The sequence below is a fragment of the Passer domesticus genome, chromosome 6, assembly GCF_036417665.1.
Source record: "Passer domesticus isolate bPasDom1 chromosome 6, bPasDom1.hap1, whole genome shotgun sequence".
Taxonomy (NCBI): domain Eukaryota; kingdom Metazoa; phylum Chordata; class Aves; order Passeriformes; family Passeridae; genus Passer; species Passer domesticus.
Window position 1 is genome coordinate 16,435,561 of NC_087479.1, and position 12,965 is coordinate 16,448,525.

General features: G+C 40.0%; 1 long non-coding RNA gene across 1 annotated transcript; it reads left to right on the top strand.

Annotated features, from left to right (window-relative positions):
- The first annotated feature begins 6,039 nt into the window (after window positions 1-6,039).
- On the top strand, window positions 6,040-12,192 carry LOC135302734 (uncharacterized). Its single transcript, XR_010364286.1, has 3 exons — window positions 6,040-6,228; window positions 7,705-7,821; window positions 11,996-12,192. It is a non-coding gene; the product is annotated as an uncharacterized LOC135302734 (long non-coding RNA).
- Window positions 12,193-12,965: the final 773 nt, after the last annotated feature.

Sequence of the window (12,965 nt, forward strand, 5' to 3'; positions counted from 1 at the left end):
AGGTCTCAAGGTAAAGTCTTACACCCTTAGAAACCAATGGAGTTGCTTTTGAGAAGTGATTTCTAATGCTGTTCTTTTTCTAAGGAGAGTATGTCTGTGAATAATAAATGACAGAATCATCATCAATTTTATTTATTTTCTTGTTAGACTATTCATTGCCTCAGGAATATTCCACAAAGATGGAATAAGAAAGAAGCAGAAGACTTAAGAACAAGCCATGACCAAATAACTATGGGGTAGTAGAAAAATGATGTGGACTTCTCTGTGTGAGTTCATGCATCTGGTTTGTGTGTATCTACAGAGGAACCTGCAGAAGGAACTGTAGGAGAAACTGGCAGAAGGACCACAAGATAGTTGTGTGCAGATGAAGGCCCCCAGAAGAACAGAGAGGCCCAAAAGGTAGCAGGCAGCTGACACACGAGCAGTAGAGCTGAGCTTGTCTAGACACTTGTGCTACTATTTCTGAAGACTGTTTAATTATTCAGTGTGCTCTGGCTGCTTTAAAATGTTAGGGAGTAAATCAAACCAAATAAACCTTTTTTTCATAGCTATCAAATTAAAGCATGAGAAAGCAGAGATTGAAGTAATTTTCATGCTCAAATGATGTATTTTTTATATCTTTAATATGCTACTTTTTCTTTAACCTTAATTACAGGTTTTCTTGTTTTATCATTTTTAGTTTAGGAGTAATAACGACATCACTCTAAAGTCATCTGGAAAAAATTGTCTGGATTTTACTCTACATTATGAAATCCATTTTCAAGTAGTTTTGTCAGTGACTAATTCCAAGCATTGGTTGAAACAGCTTTTGCGGAAAATTAGATACACATTTTTAAACAAAAAGACTGATTTCTGGGGAAAATCTTGTTTTCTTTTAAATTAACTAATTAAATACTCAGAAGTAGTCTCTTAGTCAACAACTGAAAAGCCTCACTTTGGTAATACTCCCATATCTTCCTATGGGAGCTGTAGCTCAAATGTTAGGATTTGCTCTCTGTAAGGAGATTGCAGCTCCAAGGAAGCACTGCAGGCAATCGACATGACAGGAGACTGACAGACACAGTCACAAGCCAAACCTGAAACCTCGGGTACAGCTCCAAGGAACCAGCAGGGTGACGTTTTCTAGACTCTAGCTTTTGGAACTCTTAGGGAATAGCTGGAAATGTGGCTTCCTCTTGTATTCCAAGATTCTACACCTTTTCCTGCAACATAAAATTTCCAAGAGCAATGGTCTAAAAATTACTATCAACTTGTCTTTCTTCTTGCTGCTTTGAAACTAGCATTATTCACACACTGGAACATGGGAACAGCACAAGGTTTTGATATTGTGGGAGTTTGGCACCAGTAGTACTGGTCCCACTATCTTCCAGAAGTGTCATCTGACAGCTAACTTAAATCATGTTATACCTGGTGTCTGCACATTTGTTTGCATATATCAATTAGAATTTATATAACCCTAAACTATATTGTAAAGAAAGTTCATCCATCAGTACAGCCTAATAAACAGTCTTATCTTACCTTAGGCTTCCACTCTTTTCCATTCAACATATGGTTTCACTTTGAAAGAGCAGACTTACAATAAATGGTATCATCAGTAGGCTGATAAATGCTGTAATTTGTAACACGACATCTGTTTGAGGAAGATTTCCCATGCCTAGTCAATGCTTAATTGCTTTCTAAAATATTAACTTTTGCTGTATGTTTAGGCATTGAGTACTGTATAGAGGAAAAGAAATTATGGTTCTTGCCCATCTCTCCAACAATTTTAGTTTTTCATTTATTTTACATGTACATGCTGGTGTTTGGATACTTAACAGAGATGTTAACCTCAAGATCCTTTGCACTTGAGACAAATGGAATCTTTACCTCAATGGCCCTGGGTTTACTGCTCTTGTAATGTTCTGAAATATCAAAAGTTCTGAAATAGTGGAATTTACATTTCACAGTGCAAATGTAGGGGAATCACCAGGTCCTACACTGGGTGCTGCAAGGCTCCTGAAAACCTGCTGACCCAGATGAAGACTTGGGCCTGTCTGTATGAAACATTTTGCTTGGAGGTCAAATGAGGTGCAGAGGTGACAGAAATCCTTAAGGTTTCTGAGGTTCCTTGTGACTTTCTTCTTTTTGTGACATCACCAGAACACATGCAGTTTCCACTTGAACCATCAGTGCCTTTTACCTAGGCAGTGAAATAGGTCACTGCAGTGAGACTATTTCTCTGTGGTAATTATGGGTATCTACACAGCTCCCAAAAGAGATAAACCACACATATCTTTGAAATAACAGGGCTAGTATAGGTCTATCCTCAGTTCTTTTTCTTATAGATATGAGTCTGCAAAGAAATGCTCCCAGAAAAGTGCTCAGGTAAGTCATATATAGAGTGGTATGAAGACTGAGCACATGGTATGGCTTGGAATATGCCTGGTGATGTACTGCCTTGACCTGTAAACATGGAAAAGGATTAAGGTTCTATCAACACGCTGACGTGGGAGGTTTATGACTAAGTCAATCATCCTGTTTAAAATGCAAACTTGCGCTCATCAGAAAAACATACAAAGGGGCCACCAGTAGTGCCTGGAGCCAGAAATTTCCAGGTTCTGCTCACACAGAGCAGCTGGCAAAGACAGATTCTGAAGATGAAACAGAGGCAAGGCAGGAGATGATGGGACTAGAAAACCAGGCATCCCTTCTCCAAAGGGGTACAGGATTCCAAGTCCAGCAGAAATCAGCCCACCTTTGCTGTTGGATGCAAACCTATGTCCCCGGATAGCAAGTCCTGGATCATTTGGCAAATGAAAGAGCCAAACCCTAACCAAGCTTTTCATCAATCTTATCACTTTATTAAGTATGATAACACTAAGATAATATAATAAAATAAAGATATACTAAATATAATAGATATACAATAATAAATACAGTAAATATAATATAATAACTATAAGATAATAAAGCATAATATGATCCAATATATAATAAATAAATAATTACTGTAATAACACTAAGATACATTTTGTAACACCCTGAGGTGAATGAGGTCACAATATAAATGCTGATTCTGAAGGGATATGCCAAAGAAATTACATATGGGGGGTTCCAGCCTCTTGGGAAAGAAACAATTCTCCATGTAATCGTCATTCTTGCATATTTTTTGGCATGGGACCATAAGAGCACTGAAGGGCTTTTTCTTCTGTGTCCCCAAATCAAAGCTTTACCAGCCAATAGTGGAGACATTTGGACATCCAGATATGATGGAATGAACAGTTTCCCCTTCAACTTCTTGACAAAAGTATACCAAGCTGGTATCATGCTTTAGGCTGACAAACTGCCACATAAGCTTGGAAAGGCAGGGTACCTGGAAAAATCTAGATTCACTGTCAAATTCTACAGTTTCAAAATCAGCCTGTAACTGAATAGACAAGTGGAAATTAGATACAGACTGATGCCAGTTTATTAAGTGCTCCTCTGCTTTTCACTTTGCAGTGAGCAATGAAAACCAGTCTCATAAGAGTACCAATTTAAGAGGCCTATGTATAATGAATGAATAGTTCCTTGTGAATTCAGTAAATTTGATTTTTTTTTCTTATTCTAGGATCTTCTGTTTGTTCCATTTGGCCATTTCTGACATGGATTTTGCTTCCTCATTCCATGTACACTTCAAGTTTAGCCAGGGAATCAGGTGTCCAAGAAGTAGGATCGGTCTTGTCATAGTAATTTCTTGCAGCAACAGTGTCTTCAGTTGATCAACATTAAACTTTCTCACAGTTCTTTCCTGTTGAGTTGCAAACCTGTTTAGCCTGTACAAAGTGCAAAGGTGTTGCTTGTAGAAGTGAGGGACTTAAGAGTCTTATGTAGGCCAGCTCAGTCAAAGTTTTTAGGAAACAGCCCCCCTGAGATTACTGCCCACGTTCATGGACGTACATTCAACGTGTTTTACAAAAGCCAGGTTATCTGCATATTGCCTTTCAGAAGTAGTATCATAGTTCTGGTAGTTCTCTGTCAGGAGAAACAGGGGGAAACAAACATTTTGGCCATTGAAATGTTGCACTGGTTTGCAAGATATAGCTTCTCTCCAACGAGGTATAAGGCACAGATCCATTACAGAATTCCTAAACATTTTCCACACAAGCAAATAAGGAGTGAATAATTGTATTTTAATTCCTTAATTTTTAAAATTTCCACGGGTTTATATAAAAAAACAATTGCTTCAAATTTGGATCATGTTTCTTGAAACTTTTGCAAATCCATATGGGTTTTTGTGCTTTTGCTTTTTTTGTAGTCTTGGATTTCAACATCAATTGTTCCCATGGTAATGTTCAACACCGTTGTCTAAACACAGTCTGGTATTGCCTCAAGTGTGTTTTGGCACAATGACTTCTTGTAAGTGATGTAGGTTTGGGTTGTTTTGGTATGGTTTTGTCTTTTAGTATGTCAATACTTAAGCAAATGGCTGAGACTGCAGCTTATTACACTACATCATAAACAATCATATTTCTCTTTTATGTTTCATTACCCAACTCTATGTTTACATCTGTTGTCTACAAGCACACTGAGCCGGTGCCATCTTTCCTCTATATGTATGTCATTAATTCAAAGAGTCACTGACTCACTCCTGAAGCTTTTAGCATCTAATTCAAAATTAACATGAAAAAAAGAGCATTTTTTACTTAATGCCTAGCCAGGACATACATATTGTAACTGTAATACCTTTCAGCATCAATCTTAAACACTGAAGTGCAGCTAATTAAAACCCTGTCTGTCCTTCAGATGTCTTTCCTGCTGTTGTGTGGGGATAATGACATACCAGCTTCTCATTTCAGTGGCCAAACTAAACAAATGGAAAATAGTTCTGGTTTGGGTAGAACGGAAAACATTTCAGTCAACCCAAAACAAAAGAGTTTATTTTTATTTCTTTTTATGCATCACCTGAAAAAATCAACTTTTAAATGGAAATGTTGCTTCACAACTGTAGTTTTTCCCAGTTTTGCAGCAACAACATGCACAGTCCTTTTCCATATTGTTTTCAGGCATCCAGAAAGCATTTCTTATTAAGTGGCAAATTACTTTAATAATTACTATGTTCTGTGAGCATGTTTTTAAGGAGATCTATTACTTGCTACGAATACAGCTCCCCAATCTGCTGGATTCTAAGAAGGGGAAAGCCATTTAATTTTTCTCCCCGTGCCAAAGAGGAACTCCCTGGAGTTTTATTCATTTTCTTCCGATGAGGGGATTAATTTTATATTCAGCCGTGCATCCCGGCAGCTCCTGCTCAGCACCGGGCCCGCAGCCGCCTCCCGCGGCCGCCACTGCGGAGCTGCCCCGGCCGCGGCTGCCCCGCCACCAGGGCGGGCAGCGACGCGGGGCCACCGCCCCGCGCAGTGCCAGCCTCTGCCTCTGCCCGTCCCCTACGAGCTGCCTGCTCCCGGGCCCTGCCGCCCGCTAATGTTAACCACCAGCAGCCAGCGGCACACCGGGCCCCGGGCCGTGCCTCTCTCCCCGCAGGTGCCCGACCCGCGGGTGCCCACACCGCGCCCGCAGGGAGACAAGATGGCGCCGTCCCACGCCGGCCGCCGCGCTCTGCGCTGCACAATATAAACCATCCTCTTGAGCTCTCCTGCCACGCAGTGGCTGCTGTGGAGAACTGTCGGAGGGCCGTGTGTCAGGCCTCGGATAAATGGGAAGGTTTGAGGGCCGATGTCGTTTCCCGCCCTGTTGTGGTTTGTTCGAAGTACAAACTCACCCCTCACCCCCAACCACTTTCTCTGCTTCGTCTCCATCCGGGCTCGCAGGTTGACACAGTGCGGAGCCAGCTCACAAAGTTGTTCCCAAGCTCCTCGGCTGTTCTTTCCTTTTCGAGGGGGGGATAAGCACTAGGAGTGATGAGTTTGATTTATTCCAACACTGTTATTATCTGTTAAACCGAGCACGGGGCCGGAGCCGCACTGGAGGCCAGGAGCGGCTGGTGCCATCTGAGGCAGCGGGACCGCGGTGGCCCACAGGACACATCGGGGCTGCCAAGGCCATCTCGGCTCCCTCTGGGGCCCTGCGGCCCCCTCGCAGCGGTGCTGAGCAGCACTGGGCTGGCGGCCTTAGCAAGTGCTTGTGAGCTCCAGTCGGAAATGAGAAATGGCGTTGCATGGCACCGACACCACTCTAGGGACTGCCTCATCTGAAAGCAGAAACAACGGCTATCAGGGCGTCGTCGACCAAGAAAAGCTATTCCTATAGGTAAGTAAATAGCCCTATATCATCTTATAGATGATTCAAAGGCAATTAGGCCTTCTCAAGTTGGTTTGGCAATTCCAGCATATGTTGCTGTCTGTCAGGTGAGGGAACCCGCTGCTTCCCCTTGTTGCAGAGGGTGTGAAGGAGGAGTCTCTTCTGGTTTGTAATTCACAGGACTGGATTTATGGTGCCCACAGAGTCTTTGGTAAGAAGCCATCTGATGTATTTGTGTGATGAGCTGGAAACACCCAGACTTAATCACTATTTTGACCTACCTCACAACAGGCATCAATGGGGAAATATTTCTCTTTACCAGCCCACCTTCTCTTACCTAAAGAAGATAAACTGAGAGACTACATTAGGCTAGTTCAAATTTACCCCATTGTCCAGGAAGGCTTTAAGCCAGTGTCTTGCCTTCCATTGCATTTCTAATACTACTTGGCAGAATGAATTCCTGCTCTTCCTTGAAAAGGAATTCTCTCCATTTAAGGTCACAAAATGTACAGTCAGAATGGTATTAATTTTAATTTATATGTCCAAGAAAAGTACAGTTTAAAAATATGGCTTAGTAATGCCATTTCATTTGCTGAAAAAAATGAGTTTCCATGCTACTTGAAAAGGAAGACTGATGGCTCTGTGCTTCCAACAATACACATGTGCAAAACAGATGGTTTCTGAGCTGACTTCTCCATCTTTCTAGCATCCAGATTGACAAGAGAAACACTTTCAGTCATTTTTATCCTTGAAATAAACTCTTAGGACCTGTTGAGACCCTCTTTTCAGATATTGCTCCCTAAGGATCATAGTCTATATCACTGAGGAGTCTCATTTATTGCCCATTGAAGCCAATGGCAAATTTTCCCTTGACTGACCCAGTGGTCAGAGATGAGGGCCAGGCAGGAAGCAGGCCTCTGTTCTGCCAATTTCAGCTGCAGACACACAATAAAGGGGCAATACCTCTCCCAGAGAACTTAGAATCTAAGATAAGAGGTAACAGTAATCTGTCATTTCCCAATGTTCCCAACAAACAGTTTGAGGGTTCATAAATTCCAAAGACTTCACTGCAAAAAAAAAAAAAAATTACTGCCATTTAACACTGAATTATAGAATGGTTGGAACATTACTGGGCTGATGAAGTTCACCTAGGACATTCTCTCCCAGATTTAGTGATGATTCCAGCATTAGCTGAAAAACACTTATTAGCACTAGAATGAACTTTAAAGATATTCCTTTTTAAATTGATGCACTCAGCCAAGCACTTCCTGTGTTGCCTTTGCTAATTCTGGAGCTAGGTGTATTTGAAGAGAAATGCATCTCCTTAACCTTTGTTTTCTCATGTGGCTGAGCCTACAGTGATCCCGTGTTCCATGTTTGCAAAGTGGGCTTTGCTGCTGTAGTTTTACTGCAGGGTCAAGTATGATGCAAATGTAGAGAGAAAGCCAAATTCTTCTTAAAACACAGATGTCTTTAATTTTCCAGCTGTCATCCATGTTTGGCGAATATGGATGCTGATGGATTGACCATGAGTGATCAACCTTTCACTGAGGGACCACTGGTCCTAAAGAAGCACAGGACAGTGAGAATTACCAATTGCAGGTTTGTATTTGATTCTATGAAATGTGCTTGCTGGCCATGACCCATTTCACAGCGAACAAATCTGAACTTCTTAAAAACCTGCAGTAATATAAGAACTCATTATCACAAATATCAACTTATACAAACCCTTTTTTCTTTCCCCATCAGATCCTTTAGATTAGGTTTGGGAGAGAAGCATGTATTGTTCTGAAGCTGCACTTCTGCTGCTGCTAAGCAGTTCAGCCCTCAGGAATGCAAAGAGAGCACCCAGTAATGGCAAGAAATTTAGAAAATAAGTCAGCCAGAACTACTTTATGGAAACTTATGGAGATTAAACTGGGGGACACCACTGACCTTTAAATTTCTGTGATAGGGAAGGAGTGTGCTATTTACAGGAAGTACTTGGAAAACTCTCTCAGCTTCCTTGAGACTGAGAAATTGGTTTGGCAGTATGGACTGTGCTGTGACCTTCTTTATACTTCCCAGTGACTGCTGGGGTTTTTTCATGATTAACTTTCTGGTGAACACTAAACTTAGAAGATTACTTGTATAATAATTAGTGATTTCTTTCATTTGAGTTAGAATTCTCATTAATATTCTATTTTTCCTCTTCAAATATTCTTTTCTGCTGTTTTAAGTGGCAGTTTTCCTTACTAAGTTTTCCAAACTAAGTGGCAGTTTTCCTTACTTACTAAGTAAGCAACTTACCACTGCTTGTTTTAATTGTCATGTTTTACTGGCTTATAATTGCTTTTGCAACACTATGTTTGGCAAGCATTGTTCTCCTACACTGATAATATACTGGTATAATGGTCTTATTTTTGAGAGAGTGAGCCAACAGGCTCTGTAATACATAAAAACCATTTTACAGACTACCATTGTGCTTTGCATCAGTGTTTGATATCAGAAATTGAAATTCTGAGATTAAAAGTCTTTTCCTGGCTATGTCAGAGACATTTTTGGTAAATTAGAGACAATAGTTTTCGCCACATCTCATTTTCACCATCACACTGAGCCTGTCTGGTTCTCAGGCACATTGGAAATCAGCTTACTGACATGTTTTAAATACTTTATTTGCAAGTGTGACTTGCAATTACTACTAACTCTATGAGCTGAGCATTGTAATATAGAGATGTTAAGGTGTTCTAATGTGTGTGTTGTGAGAACTGTGGAAGACCTACTGCTTACTGCTGTTGTGACTTTCACAGTTCTGTTGACTTAAGGGGCTGTTCTGATGTTTTATAAACTTCTGGTTTTGTATGTATGTATACATATGCATTAATATGTACAGGGCATACATTGGCTGTGCAGGGCAGTAGTGTCACTACTGGTTGTATTCCTTCAGTTTCTGCTTCCACCTGTTGAACTTCCTCGTTTTGCACTTTCTTCCAGGAAATTTGCCACAGATAACCAATTATTTGCTGGTTTTATTACCCTGTATTTGAAGCTCTTTCCTTTGCAAACCTGTGGATAAGGCTTTCCTGTGGGTTTGTGTTTGGCCAGCTGGTAGAACTGCAGTCATGTCAGCAGTGCATTGCTGCACAGCTGTTTATGGTACAGGCACCTGCTCGTCCACACTTGGCTCCCTGTTCTGTAAGAAGGAGAGAATGCCAAGCATTCAGAGCTGACTGATGCTGTGATCTTTACTCACTGTCTGTAGAAGGATAAATATGGATACTTCTAAAAGAAATTACATCTTTAAAAAATAACTGTTAGTTATTTTCTTTTGATTTTGTCCTTTTCTACATCTGGCCTGGGGTATACAAAACCTGCCGTAAGTCCTTCAGAGGGAATAACATACCTCATACCAATTAACAGTATGAGCAGATGATTGCAAGCAGATGTGTGAGGGCTGCTTCAGACGCTGCTGACCCCTCCATTCAGCTGGCTGTGAGCACACATATTATTGTTTCCAAGGTGAAATGAGATGTGTTAACTCTCCAGGAGGAGAGATTGGCAGCAGGCAGCTCTGGTTGTCAACATTTTTAAACTGCTGCTGCTGCTGGTCTTCACAGGGTCAGTAGCGAAATGCAGGTGAATGTCAGCTCTGTAGTGATTGAAGCCATTGAGGCAAGACTGCTAGTCCAAGGGGTGAAAGGTCCATAGCCTTTACTCTCAGGGGGATCTGGATATCAGGAAAGCATTACCAGTAGCAAATTTAAAATATAATGTATTTTTTTCTGTGCTAGTTACCTTAATGTAAATTAATGCATATTTGAGAGGCAAACTATTGGTGATGACCACATGTCATTTAAAATGTAGATTTTCTTAGGCATAGAATAATGGATTTTCTTTTATATGCCCATTCTTTATTGGAGTAATATTATTATTAAATATCTGTTTAGTCTGTTGAGAGAAGTTATCACACAAACCAGTTTGTGGCATGTGATTTACAAAGTTTTTGAACTGAAGCATGCGATTCAGTGAACTGAGTGGAATTACTTAATTAAATGGGACTGGTAGTGAGTGATCTAAAAATTTATGTTCATTCATATACTTGTCACACAGTTTTTCTATGAAAAATATAACTGGAAACATGCACTTGCTGTTGGACTTGGCATCCCAGCATGGTCCTGGGCAATAAACTCAAGGTGGTCTTGCTTGAACAGGGGTGTTGGACCAGATGCCCTTCAGCAGTCTCTTCCAACTCCAGCCAGTCTGTGATTCTGTAGTCAGAAGTCTTTGTGTGTATTTCAAGTGTGAATTTAGCCTGCCAGGGCACTGACTACATCACAGCAGCAAGCTCAGCAGCTATCAGTCTTGCACTCTGATTTTGGTTATGAAACTTAAATTTCCACCTTGAAAACACATATTTGTCACCTTTGATTAAATGCAACCTATGACTTTCAGTTTGGTCCTCAATATTCTCCACTCATAAATTTGTCTTTTTGCATAAAACACATAACTTGCATATGTAACTTCAGACTGAAAGTAATGATGTATATGAGGTTGTTTTCACTATGATTATGGCCTCTCTGATCCCAGAATTGCTGCAGTAGGTCTGTTTTCAAGGAGAAAAAAAGGTGTGTACCAAAAGTTAACCAATTCAGTCAGTTATTCATCTATGAAGTCTGTGAAGTATTTGACCAGTTCAATTGCAAAGAAAGAATAGTAGAACACTTCTCAAGGTAAAACATGTATTTTTGTAAGAAAAACAGCTATTACTTATATAGCATAAATGAGGAGAATAATATGGAAATGAGAAAGAAGCTTTTACTGATGTATAACTCTGGAGGGCTTGTTCCCAGCAGAGAGTGAGCAACAGCCATTCTTGCATCTTCCATTTGAAAATGAAAGAGGACAGGTGACACCCAGTTTTTCCCAGTGCATATGTGATTTGCATGATTTAGAAATTAATTTTAATGACAATGCTGACACACTTGTTTCACTGATTCTCTGTGTTACCACAGATCTTGTGGGATTATTTAGACACCCTACTTATCGTTTATTCTTTGTCTTGTCTGCCTGGCCTCTTTGCAAGGCTCTCAAAAGTAGAGACCATTATAACATAATTTACATATTTAAGTAAGGCTTCATTCATTCTCATGCCTTCATTCTTGATACAGTATTTTGAAGTTCAGTGCTAAGAATCTTGATGATAGCTAATTGAAGGTGAGGTGAACAGTGGCAGGTGGCAGCTGTTTATTTCAAAGTGAGTTGCAGAATAGAAAAAGTAGGGAGCTAGAAGCTGAAACTTCCAGACAAATGGATATACTGAACATGAGTGGCCCAGAAAAGAATGAATGCACATTTTAGGGTAGGCCAAACAACTTTGAATTGTAATTCTGGAGTTTAGTTGCAGCTACTTGAATTTGACTGGGATGTTACCAGTGAATATTCTAAGAATGCAAAGGGATGTTTTTAAACAGAATGAACAAAGCTTTGATCTTCTGTATAATCAGAATAATTAGATCTCCAGCGGGGGGTGGTGCTGCTGTTTGTTTATGTTCAGACATTTCAGTTTCCTGACTAGGAGAATAATTCATGTGCTATTCCCTTGGATGTTTTTCAGATGTTTTTCAGATTCCATCTTTTTTGCCTTGAGAAGCTTTTAAGTGATGTAGCTATACCCAAATACAATTAACCATTCGTTTTGCCTCTTATTATATTTTCCTGAAAGTTAACTTGCATGATTTATAGATTTATTTTTATGTCAAAGGGACTCTATCACTACTGGTGTGTTTTTATTTTCCAGAGAACGATCGTTTCACTGTGCAGCGCCGCCCAGTGCACAGAGCTGCTGCTGCATCCAGGGACAGCAGCGACACTCGGCACGGCCGGCAGGGATGAGCAGCCTTTCCCAGACAGCTCAAACAACGCTACTGAGATCTTGAGAAAAAGAAGCTTTTTTATTTCCAGCTTTCCTTCTCCAACACGTGTAGTATTTGCCTTTTCCTGACTTCAAATTCATTCCTAGCTTAAGTATAGTCTACTCTTACTTACTTGGTAGTCTGTATAACACCTATGGGGCCATTGTGCTGCTACCTATTGATGCTTGATGTGGGGGTTTTTTTCAGCACAAGCCCATGTTGCTGTTTGCAATATAGGAGGCCACAAACTGGAACCCCACATTTCCAAGGTTTGTATTTCCAAACACCAGATTTTTGCCACATGGAATGCTTTTTCACATAGTAAATTCTCTCTGTTTATGGAAATGAAGTATGTATACAAAAAAAGTAACTTTAAGTGTAACATAATCTTTTTCCCCTTTTTTTTCCACTTAAGTAGTAAAGATGCAAGTGGACCAAATCTGCTGTTATAACTATTTTGGCAAAGTTTCAGAGGAACTTACAGAGGAACCATGCTCAAAATTATTAATTTAATGCATTTTCACTATTTTGCAGGGTTTGTACTATTTCTATCAGTGGTCTCATTTAAATTGTTAAACTCCCTAAAATATTAATTATTCATCATCAGTACCATCAGTGGAAATTGATCTTTAGTGTGGAAATCCTTCATTTTAGGCTTTTGTATAGACTACTGAAGAAGCTATCTGTAAATCAGTTTTTGTTACAAAGAAATCTCAACAGGGAGAGATTTCTTTATAAATTAGGTTCTGTGTTCAGTTAGTTTAGTTTATGCACATTAGTTTACAGACAATTATGAAAATAAATGGCACTTTTACACTTGATGAAGTAGACAGGTACTCTTTTCAGAAAATATTG